The sequence below is a fragment of the Schistocerca piceifrons genome, chromosome 1, assembly GCF_021461385.2.
Source record: "Schistocerca piceifrons isolate TAMUIC-IGC-003096 chromosome 1, iqSchPice1.1, whole genome shotgun sequence".
NCBI lineage: Eukaryota > Metazoa > Arthropoda > Insecta > Orthoptera > Acrididae > Schistocerca > Schistocerca piceifrons.
The window spans coordinates 985,764,366-985,777,635 of record NC_060138.1 but is presented as its reverse complement, the minus strand read 5'-3'; the positions used below and the strand labels follow the sequence as shown (position 1 = coordinate 985,777,635).

The 13,270-nt window shown below is 42.6% G+C and overlaps 1 protein-coding gene across 1 annotated transcript in view; it reads left to right on the top strand.

Annotated features, from left to right (window-relative positions):
* Positions 1–13,270, top strand: part of LOC124776958 (lachesin-like) — an 805,533-nt gene that overhangs the window by 245,430 nt on the left and 546,833 nt on the right. The gene's annotated exons all lie outside the window — the stretch shown is intronic.

Genomic DNA, 13,270 nt, shown 5'->3' with positions numbered 1-13,270 from the left:
TAAAATAAGAAAAGACTCTCTTTTTACATCATCCCTGTTACATTTTCTTGAATTCTTACTAACTGTGGTTCATATTTTGCACATGGAATACGTAAGTTTACTAAAGCCTGTTACAGTGACTCCACTGTGTTCCATAATTGTCTTAGCAGACATGATGTACTCATACATTACGTCTATGAACAACTACTGTTGTTTATATTGCTTTTATCTCATAATTGTTTACTTGTATCTATTTGAAGTAACAGTTTTTTTGTATTACTGAATTTATTTTGTATTTTATAGTTTTGAGTATATCTTTTTATATTTTTCTAACCTGATAGGGGCCTGAAGATGGCGCTATTGGGGCGATGAAACTAGTAGCCTAAATGAAGGGTTCAAATATAATGACTGATGGTACATATTTCTACAACAGATGTGGGTGGGGAGGGAGAAAGACGAAGACGCTCGTTGACTACTTTCGGGTCTAAATGCAATGTCATTGACAGTGTAAGAAAGCGGTAGCGCAAGAAAAGAGGAATAGCTGGGAGTAATCCAAACGAGGGTGGGGAAAGGAGATCACAGGGATAGAAGGATGCTGTATGGATTTACATCTACATCTACATAGATACTCTGCAAATCACATTTAAGTGCCTGGCACAGGGTCCATCGCACCACCTTCACAATTCTCTGTTGTTTCTTCTGTAACCCACAATTTTTTCGTAGTTACCTTTCTTATAGCTGTTCACCTTCTGTGGTTGTCCGTTTTAGGGATGTTCTTCCTCCTGAACCGAACTGTCTACTGTGGTGTTCATGATCACAGTATTTCTAGCGTCAGTAAAACTAAGAACGCATTTTATGATTTCTTCATACTCATTTCTTCATACTTCTCTACCTCAGTTCCTTGCATACTTCTCCTTTCTGACGATTCTTTTAAAATCGATGCTACTTTTCACCATCACTAAATAATGATCTGCGTCTATCTGCTTCAGACACGCCTTACAAGGAAACTTCTGACATGAGAGGAGAATAACTACGCTAACTGCGGAAAAAAAACAGTGCAGTTTTCTGCCACGCTTACGAAGTTTGTACAAACGCGCAAGAACGTTTGAGGAAATACCGGATTAAAGAAGTAGAGAGCCCTATGAAGCAGCCCTTTGAAATCTACATTGTTGTATCTGTTTTGTGCAAAAACAAAGATAAAATTTTATTTCAAAGTTATGATTTAAATGCCAAATTATCAGATGTTTTCTTTCATTCAGTATCTTCAAAAATTTCAGTGAATAGATTAATGAAAACATTTTTTGATTGTGTGTTTTTGAATATCACTGATAACCGTACTCTTATGAAGGCTATACATGCTACATGAATTAGTAGGTGATTTTTATAGGATTGTTACTGGCCATGCTACGTAGATCCACATTTTTTTTCGTGCACACGATATACTGCACAGCAGAGAGTATGCATTATTAAACGCCAACATGCATTTGTGAAGAGATTGTTCGTAATGAACTACCTCGTGTAGCCAGCGCAGGTTGGAATTACGTGTTAAAATAATGTATTGGAGGTTCCATTGCTTCATTAGTGTCCTTGTCTGCTGCAACCTTATCGGTGTTTCGCTCGGATTTTTCAGGCAAGGTTGTAATCACTATGACTGGCATTAATAGTGGTACATAGGTGACACACACAGTGGTTACGGTTACTACAAGCCACACCACAAGTTGGGAAACGGGGCCAATTTCTAGTAGTTTACTGTTGAGTTGAGATTTTCACAAATGTTTTATTCGTATCTTACAGAAACTAGCAGTACAGCAATACAGCCTTTTAAACACGCCCCTAGCGGCAATCAAGTAATTTATAGCAATAAAACAGTTAAAAAAATTGAAAAACACAGATGCTAGCAGTACGGCAATAAACTACCTTTCAACACACGCCGCTAACGCCAATCAAAGTAATTTTAAAAAAATTAAAGAACATTAGTAAACAGGCTACTAAAGTAAATACAGGACTTTGTTAATAAAGTACGGTGAGGTAGTGAAGCTACCAACACCGCCATTAAAAAAATTAAACAGGTCTCAGCAAACACACGATTAATGGCAATAAAAGGAATTTATAAACTTAAAGGAATTTAAAAAAATTTAAACAAAAGTGTCCTGGAATATCATTGGAACATAACAGATATGACAGACCCGTGTAAGGCGGCCACAAATCACCCACTCAGGGATGCTCAGGATAGACACAATACTGACCAATTTAAATACGCCCGTAAACACAATTGCCACTCTCAGGCTGGTCACTGCACCGACTTTTAGCCAGCGAAAACTTGTTATAAGATGGCTTAACTTGCTGACAGAATTAGAGCTAACCCCGTGCAAGGAAACATTACACCACACAGTTCTGAATTAGCGACCACATGATCAACCAACAAGAAGCATGAATTTACTCATAACCCACGACAGAATAGCGAAACAATTAAACTGCCAAAACTACACCTTCCATCGGACAGTAACGAGAGGAGGAGGAAAGATGCCTGTCTTCAATTACACCGGTGCCAGGGACAGGAAACCCGGTCGCCGGAGGCCACAAGGCAGAAGAGACGCTTGTTACACAAAATTATTACTTAATGATTAAACCTCCACGAACTTAACTTGCAATTATGCTCGAACAGGCAGTACACGACCTCCGATGGCAAGGATCCACCCATCTGACCGCGCACGCGTCACCAACGTACTCAACACGCCACGGTCACGCGACAACACGCTCTGTCACCGGAGTTAACGTCTTATTTGCAACGTTGACGGGTAGTGACTGCTCCTTCATGTTAGGTGTCTCCTTTTAATCTCCAGTGTTGAAACGGAGGATTTAAAGAAGCTTTTTAAGGTCCCACCAAGGCGAAATGAATAGTAACTACTCGTGGGGCGATTCTGTATACAACCAACACGCGAGGAGCTCTTCCGTCAACTCGACCCGCTCGTTACACACAACTGACATACATCACGTGACGACTCGGTACAACCGACCACGCCTGCTTCGAGCTGGAGAGCCACACTGCCCTCCCGTGTCCACCACACTCTCTCTGCGCGCAACGCCCCTACTTCCGCGCCACCACACGAGGTTACAACCGGTCAAAGATCTCACTTCCTCCATAGCAGTTTCCCGGAAGCAGAAACGCAGATATCGATAGCAGAGGGAAAAGACAACAAAGCAGCCACTTAATGACAGACAACATATCAAACAAACAAGTCAGGGGAAGAAAAGGAAAACCAATGCAATCTAAACACAAGGTGTAGCACGAGTCGATACACGGCTCAATAGGCTAGCTTAAATATTACTACTTTGCACACAAAGAAACGTTTGATACAACAAATAGAGTAGAGAATGTGTGTGTGTGTGTGTGTGTGTGTGTGTGTGTAAGAGAGAGAGAGAGAGAGAGAGAGAGAGAATTTATCACCGAATATAAACCTTTACAAACAATTATTTCCACTACTAACGTCGAAAATGTTTGGAGTTATAGGGTAACGCCATAGGCATCTGAATGTCGAAAATAAAAATGGAAAATATAGAAAATGCGGGGTGGCTCATTTGTATCTTCATTCTTCTGGCATAAAACAGGATGGTCATGTGGCCCAAATAAAAGACGGCCACCACCGATGAGTATCGGGTAATATCAACAGCAGCAGAAAATGGTATAACAAGTGTAGGATTCGTTATGAATAGGAAGGTAGGGCAGAGGGTGTGTTACTGTGAACAGCTCAGTGACCGGGTTGTTCTAATCAGAATCGACAGCAGACCAACACCGACAACGATAGTTCAGGTATACATGCCGACGTCGCAGGCTGAAGATGAACAGATAGAGAAAGTGTATGAGGATATTGAAAGGGTAATGCAGTATGTAAAGGGGGGACGAAAATCTAATAGTCATGGGCGACTGGAATGCAGTTGTAGGGGAAGGAGTAGAAGAAAAGGTTACAGGAGAATATGGGCTTGGGACAAGGAATGAAAGAGGAGAAAGACTAATTGAGTTCTGTAACAAGTTTCAGCTAGTAATAGCGAATACCCTGTTCAAGAATCACAAGAGGAGGAGGTATACTTGGAAAAGGCCGGGAGATAAGGGAAGATTTCAATTGGAATAAATCATGGTCAGACAGAGATTCCGAAATCAGATACTGGATTGTAAGGCGTACCCAGGAGCAGATATAGACTCAGATCACTATATAGTAGTGATGAAGAGTAGGCTGAAGTTCAAGACATTAGTCAGGAAGAATCAATACGCAAAGAAGTGGGATACGGAAATACTAAGGAATGACGAGATACGTTTGAAGTTCTGTAACGCTATAGATACAGCAATAAGGAATAGCGCAGTAGGCAGTACAGTTGAAGAGGAATGGACATCTCTAAAAAGGGCCATCACAGAAGTTGGGAAGGAAAACATAGGTACAAAGAAGATAGCTGCGAAGAAACCATGGGTAACAGAAGAAATACTTCAGTTGATTGATGAAAGGAGGAAGTACAAACATGTTCCGGGAAAATCAGGAATACAGAAATACAAGTCGCTGAGGAATGAAATAAATAGGAAGACGAAATGGCTGCAGGAAAAATGTGAAGACATCGAAAAAGATATGATTGTCGGAAGGACCGACTCAGCATACAGGAAAGTCAAAACAACCTTTGGTGACATTAAAAGCAACGGTGGTAACATTAAGAGTGCAACGGGAATTCCACTGTTAAATGCAGAGGAGGGAGCAGATAGGTGGAAAGAATACATTGAAAGCCTCTATGAGGGTGAAGCTTTGTCTGATGTGATAGAAGAAGAAACAGGAGTCGATTTAGAAGAGATAGGGGATCTAGTATTAGAATCGGAATTTTGAAAGAGCTTTGGAGGACTTACGGTCAAATAAGGCAGAAGGGATAGATAACATTTCATCAGAATTTCTAAAATCATTTGTGGAAGTGGCAACATAACGACTATTCACGTTGGTGTGTAGAATATATGAGTCTGGCGATATACCATCTGACTTTCGGAAAAGCATCATCCACACAATTCCGAAGACGACAAGAGCTGACTAGTGCGAGAATTATCGCACAATCAGCTTAACAGCTCATGCATCGAAGCTGCTTACAAGAATAATATACAGAAGAATGGAAAAGAAAATTGAGAATGCGCTAGGTGACGATCAGTGTGGGTTTTGGAAAAGTAAAGGGACGGGAGAGGCAATTCTGACGTTACGGCTAATAATGGAAGCAAGGCTAAAGAAAAATCAAGACACTTTCATAGGATTTGTCGACCTGGAAAAAGCGTTCGACAATATAAAATGGTGCAAGCTGTTCGCGATTCTGAAAAAAGTAGGGATAAGCTATAGGGAGAGACGGGTCATATACAATATGTGCAACAACGAAGAGGGAATAATAAGAGTGGACGGTCAAGAACGAAGTGCTCGTATTAAGAAGGGTGTAAGACAAGGCTGTAGCCTTTCGCCCCTACTCTTCAATCTGTACATCGAGGAAGCAATGATGGAAATAAAAGAAAGGTTCAGGAGTGGAATTAAAATACAAGGTGAAAGGATATCAATGATACGATTCGCTGATGACATTGCTATCCTGAGTGAAAGTGAAGAAGAATTAAATGATCTGCTGAACGGAATGAACAGTCTAATGAGTACACAGTATGGTTTGAGAGTAAATCGGAGAAAGACGAAGGTAATGAGAAGTAGTAGAAATGAAAACAGCGAGAAACTTAACATCAGGATTGATGGTCACGAAGTCAATGAAGTTAAGGAATTCTGCTACCTAGGCAGTAAAATTACCAATGACGGACGGAGCAAGGAGGACGTCAAAAGCAGACTCGCTATGGCAAAAAAGGCATTTCTGGCCAAGAGAAGTCTACTAATATCAAATACCGGCCTTAATTTGAGGAAGAAATTTCTGAGGATGTACGTCTGGAGTACAGCATTGTATGGTAGTGAAACATGGACTGTGGGAAAACCGGAACAGAAGGGAATCGAAGCATTTGGGATGTGGTGCTATAGACCAATGTTGAAAAATTAGGTGGACTGATAAGGTAAGGAATGAGGAGGTTCTATACAGAATCGGAGAGGAAAGGAATATGTGGAAAACACTGATAAAGAGAAGGGACAGGATGATAGGACATCTGCTAAGACATGAGGGAATGACTTCCATGGTACTAGAGGGAGCTGTAGAGGGCAAAAACTGTAGAGGAAGACAGAGATTGGAATACGCCAAGCAAATAATTGAGGACGTAGGTTGCAAGTGCTACTCTGAGATGAAGGGGTTAGCACAGGAAAGGAATTCGTGGCGGGCCGCATCAAACCAGTCAGTAGACTGATGACAAAAAAAAAAAAAAAAAAAAGGACTTGCCTACACAGAGTCCTGACCTGAATCCTATAGAACACCTTTGGTTTGTTTTGGAATGCCAACTTCGTGCCAGGCCTCACCGACCGACATCGATACCTCTCCTCAGTGCAGCACTCCTTGAAGAATGGGCTGCCATTCCCCAAGAAACCTTCCAGCACCTGATTGAACGTGTGCCTGCAATAGTGGAAGCTTTCATCAAGGCTAGGGGTGGGCCAACACCATACTGAATTCCAGCATTACCGATGGAGGGGGCCACGAACGCGTAAGTCATTTTCAGCCAGGTGTCAGCATACTGTGAATCACATAGTGTGGAGGGATGGCAGCCCCTTCTTCCTCAGCAGCCGAAACCAGAAAAAATGATTTCGGACGCTGGGATCAGGAGTGAAGTCACCTAACACATCCAAATGGCGTCTCATTACGTTCAGTTGGGAACCTGGCATACCAGTCCATATGAGGAATGTTATTGTCCACAAATTATTGCTTCCCAGATGCTGCTATATGAAGGGTACACTGCCACGCTGTTACGATCACTGTCTCCGAACTACTATTCTACAGCAGGCAGTACACATTGCTGTAAAATGTGTTCATATCCTTCGACATTTTGCTTTTCCGTAAGAGCAATAAGGGAACCACAATGGAACGGCAGAAAACATCCCTACACCGTCACATCAGATACTTCACATGTGTATGCTGGCATGTAACGTTCTGGAGGCATCTGCCAAACCAAAACCATTCCACCAGTTTGCTACAGGGCACAGCTTGATTCACCACTGAAAATCACTCGCTTACAATCATCCACTGTCCAGTGATGTTGCTCTTTATACCATCTGGGACGTCGCTTACCACTGACTGCGGCTACAAGTGGCTTATGAGGATCTACTCGACCATTGTACCCCATTCGTTCTGACTACCAACATCCAGTCATTGTGCTAGCTGGACTGCTGGTAGCACCGTGGAGCTTAAGACTGATTCCTTCCACTGAATTCATCCCATTTTTTACAGTCACCATCCACAATGGTCGACGGTCTCTCTGTCCGTCAGTAGATGACGTCTGCCTGATCTTGGTTTAAGTGCGGTTGGTTCCTCGCGTTCCCAGTTTACAGTCACATAACTAACAGTCGTAGTGGGCAGATTTAGAAGGTTTAAGTGTCCATGACTGATCAGTTGCTCAGGTGAAAACCAATAACTTGTCCACGTTCTAAGTCACGAACTCTCCTGACCGACCTATTCTGAAATTTCTGCTTATCTACTGACACTACACCACTCCATGCCCTCTTTTGCTCTCACGAATCTACCTGTCGTGACATCTAGTGGTTAATTCGCCATTATGTAAGCGTATTCGGGTGGATTTAATCAGACAGAGTAGTTATTACTACACTACTGGCCATTAAAAGTGCTACACCAAGAAGAAATGCAGATGATAAACGGGTATTCATTGGACAAATATATTATACTAGAACTGGCATATGATTACATTTTCACGCAGTTTAGGTGCATAGATAACGAGAAATCAGTACCCAGAACAACCACCTCTGGCCATAATAACGGCCTTGATACGCCTGGGCATTGAGTCAAACAGAGCTTGGATGGCGTCTACAGGTACAGCTGCCCATGCAGTAGTGACTGGCGTATTGTGACGAGCCAGTTCCTCGCCCACCATTGACCAGACGTTTTCAATTGGTGAGAGATCTGGAGAATGTGATGGCCAGGGCAGCAGTCGAATATTTTCTGTATCCAGAAAGGCCCGTACAGGACCTACAAGATGTGGTCGTGCGTTATCCTCCTGAAATGTAGGGTGTCGCAGGGATCGAATGAAGGGTAGAGCCACGGGTCGTAACACATCTGAAATGTAACGTCCACTGTTCAAAGTGCCGTCAATGCGAACAAGAGGTGGGCCGAGACGTGTAACCAGTGGCATCCCATACCATAACGGCAGGTGATACGCCAGTATGGCGATGACGAATACACGCTTCCAATGTGCGTTCACCACGATGTCGCCAAACACGGATGCGACCATCATGATGCTGTAAACAGAACCTGGATTCATCCGAAAAAATGACGTTTTACCCTTTGTGCACCCAGGTTCGCCGTTGAGTACACCATCGCAGGCGCTCCTGTCTGTGATGCAGCGTCAAGGGTAGCCGCAGCCATGTTCTCCGAGCTGATAGTCCATGCTGCTGCAAACGTCGTCGAAATCTTCGTGGAGATGGTTGTTGTCTTGCAAACGTCCCCATCTGTTGACTCAGCTAGTGATACGAGGCCGTTCGGATCCAGCACGGCGTTCCGTGTTACCCTCCTGAACTCACCGATTCCATATTCTGCTAACATTCATTGGATCTCGACCAACGCGAGCAGCAATGTCGCGTTACGATAAACCGCAATCGCGATATGCTACAATCCGACCTTTATCGAAGTCGGAAACCTGATGGTACGCATTTCTCCTCCTTACACGAGTCATCACAACAACGTTTCACCAGGCAACGCCGGTCAACTGCTGTTTGTGTATGAGAAATTGGTTGCAAACTTCCCTCATGTCAGCACGTGGTGTGAATGCTCTGAAAAGGTAATCATTTGCATATCACAGCATCTTGTTCCTATCGGTTAAATGTCGCGTCTGTAGCACGTCATCTTCGTGGTGTAGCAATTTTAATGGCCAGTAGTGTATTTACACACTACCACTGAAATATTGTCCCTTATTAACTGGGTGTAGTCCTAGTTAGTATAAATGTATCTGCAGGCCCATGTTCACTGGAACGTTCATGACTCTGTTATCCTCTAGATTCACCCTGTGACTCTTCGCTGTAGTATTCAGAAGTACTAAAGACAGTAAGGCATTCGCGCTTTAATGAGGGCTTTAATCCACTTTTCGGGCTGCACTTATTTCAGCTGAATCTAACTTGGCACTAAAAATGCAAAAATCTGTTGTTGCTTACTGCTAACGTTGTACAGGAAGATTGTAACATAGATGTGTAACGTGCGTTTCTATCAGTTTTCGAATACAATCTTAGACGGCACACAGTAAATTCTTTACAGAACAATCCTCCTTGTTTCGATAACTATGGAAAACTTATCAGAGAACAGCAACCACGAAAAACAATATAAAATCTTGAATCTATACTCATGTTGTTGTTGTTGTGGTCTTCAGTCCTGAGACTGGTTTGATGCAGCTCTCCATGCTACTCTATGCTGTGCAAGCTTCTTCATCTCCCAGTACTTACTGCAACCTACATCATTCTGAATCTGCTTAGTGTATTCATCTCTTGCTCTCCCTCTACGATTTTTACCCTCCACGCAGCCCTCCAATGCTAAATTTGTGATCCTCTGATGCATTAGAACATGTCCTGCCAACTGGTCTCTTCTTCTTGTCAAGTTGTGCCACAAACTCCTTTTCTCCCCAATTCTATTCAATACCTCCTCATTAGTTATGTGATCTACCCATCTAATCTTTAGCATTCTTCCGTAGCACCACATTTCTAAAGCTTCTATTCTCTTCTTGTCCAAACTATTTATCGTCCGTCCACGTTTCACTCCCATACATGGCTACGCTGCATACAAATACTTTCAGAAACGACTTCCTGACACTTAAATCTAGACTCTATGTTAACAGATTTCTCTTCTTCAGAAACGCTTTCCCTGCCATTGCCAGTCTACATTTTATATCCTCGCTACTTCGACCATCATCAGTTATTTTGCCCCCCAAATAGCAAAACTCCTTTAGTACTGTAAGTGTCTCATTTCCTAATCTAAATCCCTCAGCGTCACCCGACTTAATACCACTACATTCCATTATCCTCGTTTTGCTTTTGATGATGTTCATCTTATATCCTCCTTTCAAGACACTGTCCATTCCGTTCAACTGCTCTTCCAAGTCCTTTGCTGTCTCTGACAGAATTACAATGTCATCGGCGAACCTCAAAGTTTTTATTTCTTCTCCATGGATTTTAATTCCTACTCCAAATTTTTCTTTTGTTTCCTTTACTGGTTGCTCAGTATGCAGATTGAATAACATCGGGGAGAGGCTACAACCCTGTCTCACTCCCTTCCCAACCACTGCTTCGCTTTCATGCCTCTCGACTCTTATAACTGCCATCTGGTTTCTGTACAAATTGTAAATAGACTTTCGCTCCCTGTATTTTACCCCTGCCACCTTTAGAATTTGAAAGAGAGTATTCCAGTCAACATTGTCAAAAGCTTTCTCTAAGTCTACAAATGCTAGAATATACTCATACATACTCATACAACAAGGAAAGATCGGTACTGATAAGAATAGACAGTTGCCTCATTAATGAGCAGTTTTACATTGAGGTCACTGACGATTTTTGTCGAATAATAATTGGGCCCATGGATGATAAGGAACTACGTTTTAAGTTTAACTTAAATTATAGAAAAACGTGTTTCCGTTGTGAATAAGGAAGGTAAACATTACTCCAGAACCCCACGCCTGAAACATCAAACCACAATATGTTAGTAAATCTGTCAATCCATAGGTAATCTATAGTCCTCCAGAAAGACATTAATCTAACGACTTCTCAAAAAATTATTCCTAGGTTACCTTCTCTTTTCTCAGAAAAATAAGCAACTGTGTAGCTCTGTAGCAAGCGGTGAGTGTTAAAACTGGCGGCATCTACTACTTAAGCCAATATTTCCTTTTACTTTCTTCAGTGGTTATTATGTTGAGATAATAATGCTACGTTTGCAGTATGTTCTGCACCACAGAAACTACCCCAGGGGTACATTTTTGTTGAACCGAACATACTTGGACACATTCCCTTCACTTAGTAATAGTAAATTCATGTACAGGGTGGCGCACGAAATATGTTACCATTTTGTTCTTGAATATAAACTTTATTGTCAATACAATCTGAAAGGAACATATACTACAATTAAGAGCCGTCCATGGAGATTTGTTCTAACTCAGCACATGCTCAATATGTCTACCATTTCCTTTCCTAACTTCCTTCAAACGAACACTGAAGTTAGTGATACCCTATGGCACATGTCTTCCGTAATTTCACTGCAGACTTGAAGAATAAGTCTTCTGAGCTCCATTACATCACGTGGATGTTTCGGGAAAAATTTTTCCTTTAGGTACCCCCAAAGAAAAAAGTCACATGGATTGAGGTCTGGACTATTGGGGGGCCAATTTCGTCCGTCACTGAAGCGACCTGGAAACCGGAGTGAAATGATCCGCATGTCGAAATGCTTGTGTCAAAACTCCAACACAGTGTTTGCAGTATGTGGCCTTGCACCATCTTGCATGAAGCACTGTCTGTTGAAGGGCAAGGCAGCAGCAAGAAGCTGTGGAATTAAGCTATTGCGAAGCATGCTCAAATAGCACTCGCTGTTCACAGTTTCTTCGAAGAAAAACGGTCCAATAATTTCCGTGACTGGAAATTGCTGCCAACGCTGTAACCCTCGGAGCATAATGTTGTCGTTCATGAAGCACTTGTGGGTTTTCAGTGGCCCAAAAGCGTACATTTTGTTTGTTAACCACACCGTCTGAATGAAAATGCGCCTCGTCTGAAAACTAAACGTTGTTGAGAGTTTCTTCCCTATCCTCCGCCCACTGAGCAAACAGTAGTCTCTGCTGCTTGTGTTCTTCAGTGTTCTTCTTCAAATGGTTCAAATGGCTCTGAGCACTATGGGACTCAACTGCCGAGGTCATTAGTCCCCTAGAACTTAGAACTAGTTAAACCTAACTAACCTAAGGACAGCACAAGCATCCACGCCCGAGGCAGGATTCGAACCTGCGACCGTAGCGGTCTTGCGGTTCCAGACTGCAGCGCCTTTAACCGCACGGCCACTTCGGCCGGCAGTGAGCTTCTGTACACATATCATCTTGTATGGGTACATATGGAAGTCACTTTTAAGAATGCGTTGAACGGAGCGTCTGGATATTCCCAGTTGCACTGCTGCCTTTCCACACGATTTTCCGGGACTTCTCTGTACAGCAACTCGTACCACTTCAATATTCTCCGGCGAACAAACAGGCTTAGGCCGAGGTCGCTTCGCTTCCAATACTGTTCCTTCCTGTACAAATTTATCGTACAACCTCTGAGTTACAACAAGGCTTTTCGTTTCATGAGAAAATAACGCAATTGCCGATCGTTGCTGTGTCGTCAGTCTTCCATTGTCAGCCATTGCTGCTTACTAGTCTCCTAGCGGCAGTATCGTGAATTACAGGTCATTTCGTAACTCATTTGTTCTTCCAGGCTCTTCTGGTACTGCTGTAGAGATCCCAGCGGGATATCTAATGTGCGTCGTAAATTGTGAAAGAAACAATTGGTAACACATTTAGTGCCCAACCCTGTATTTAAAGGATATCGCATCTTGCAGCCTTTAACCAAGAATCTTGTAACTGGAAAGTATCTCATTCTTTCGCTTTATTGTCGACGTTGTCTTGCATTTACATGTACTTAAATTTTAAAGGGAAGTTACTGTTCAGTAGATTAAGTTTACGAACTTTTCAGTTTGTTCTACGAGGGGACTCCAAAAAGTAAGTTAGACACTGCTGTGTCGTCCGAACAAGACACAGCCAGGGCAAAAGCACCACAGGCACAAAAATGCGAACTTGTGCCAGTGCCATAGAGACCCGCCACCATCGCCACGAACGGCAATGAAGATGAAGATATCGACTTCTCCGCGGCCAATTGCCGGCCGAGTACAATCTGCCAATGATCGCGCGAAAACGGACAGAAGCCTACTTGGGAGATAGAAGAGCAGCTCTCGCCCACTTGGTTATAGATCATTGTCCAGGGCTGAATTAGACAGGGAGCGTCGTTTAGTGAGCGCTTATAAGTAAACAGACAGTTGTTGTACATTCCATTTGTTATGTACTGTGAAGTTTGCCTACGATTATTTGCACTTAGCCTTTGAGAGACATTTTTGTGTAATATTACAGGCAGTGTTGCAGAGTTCATTA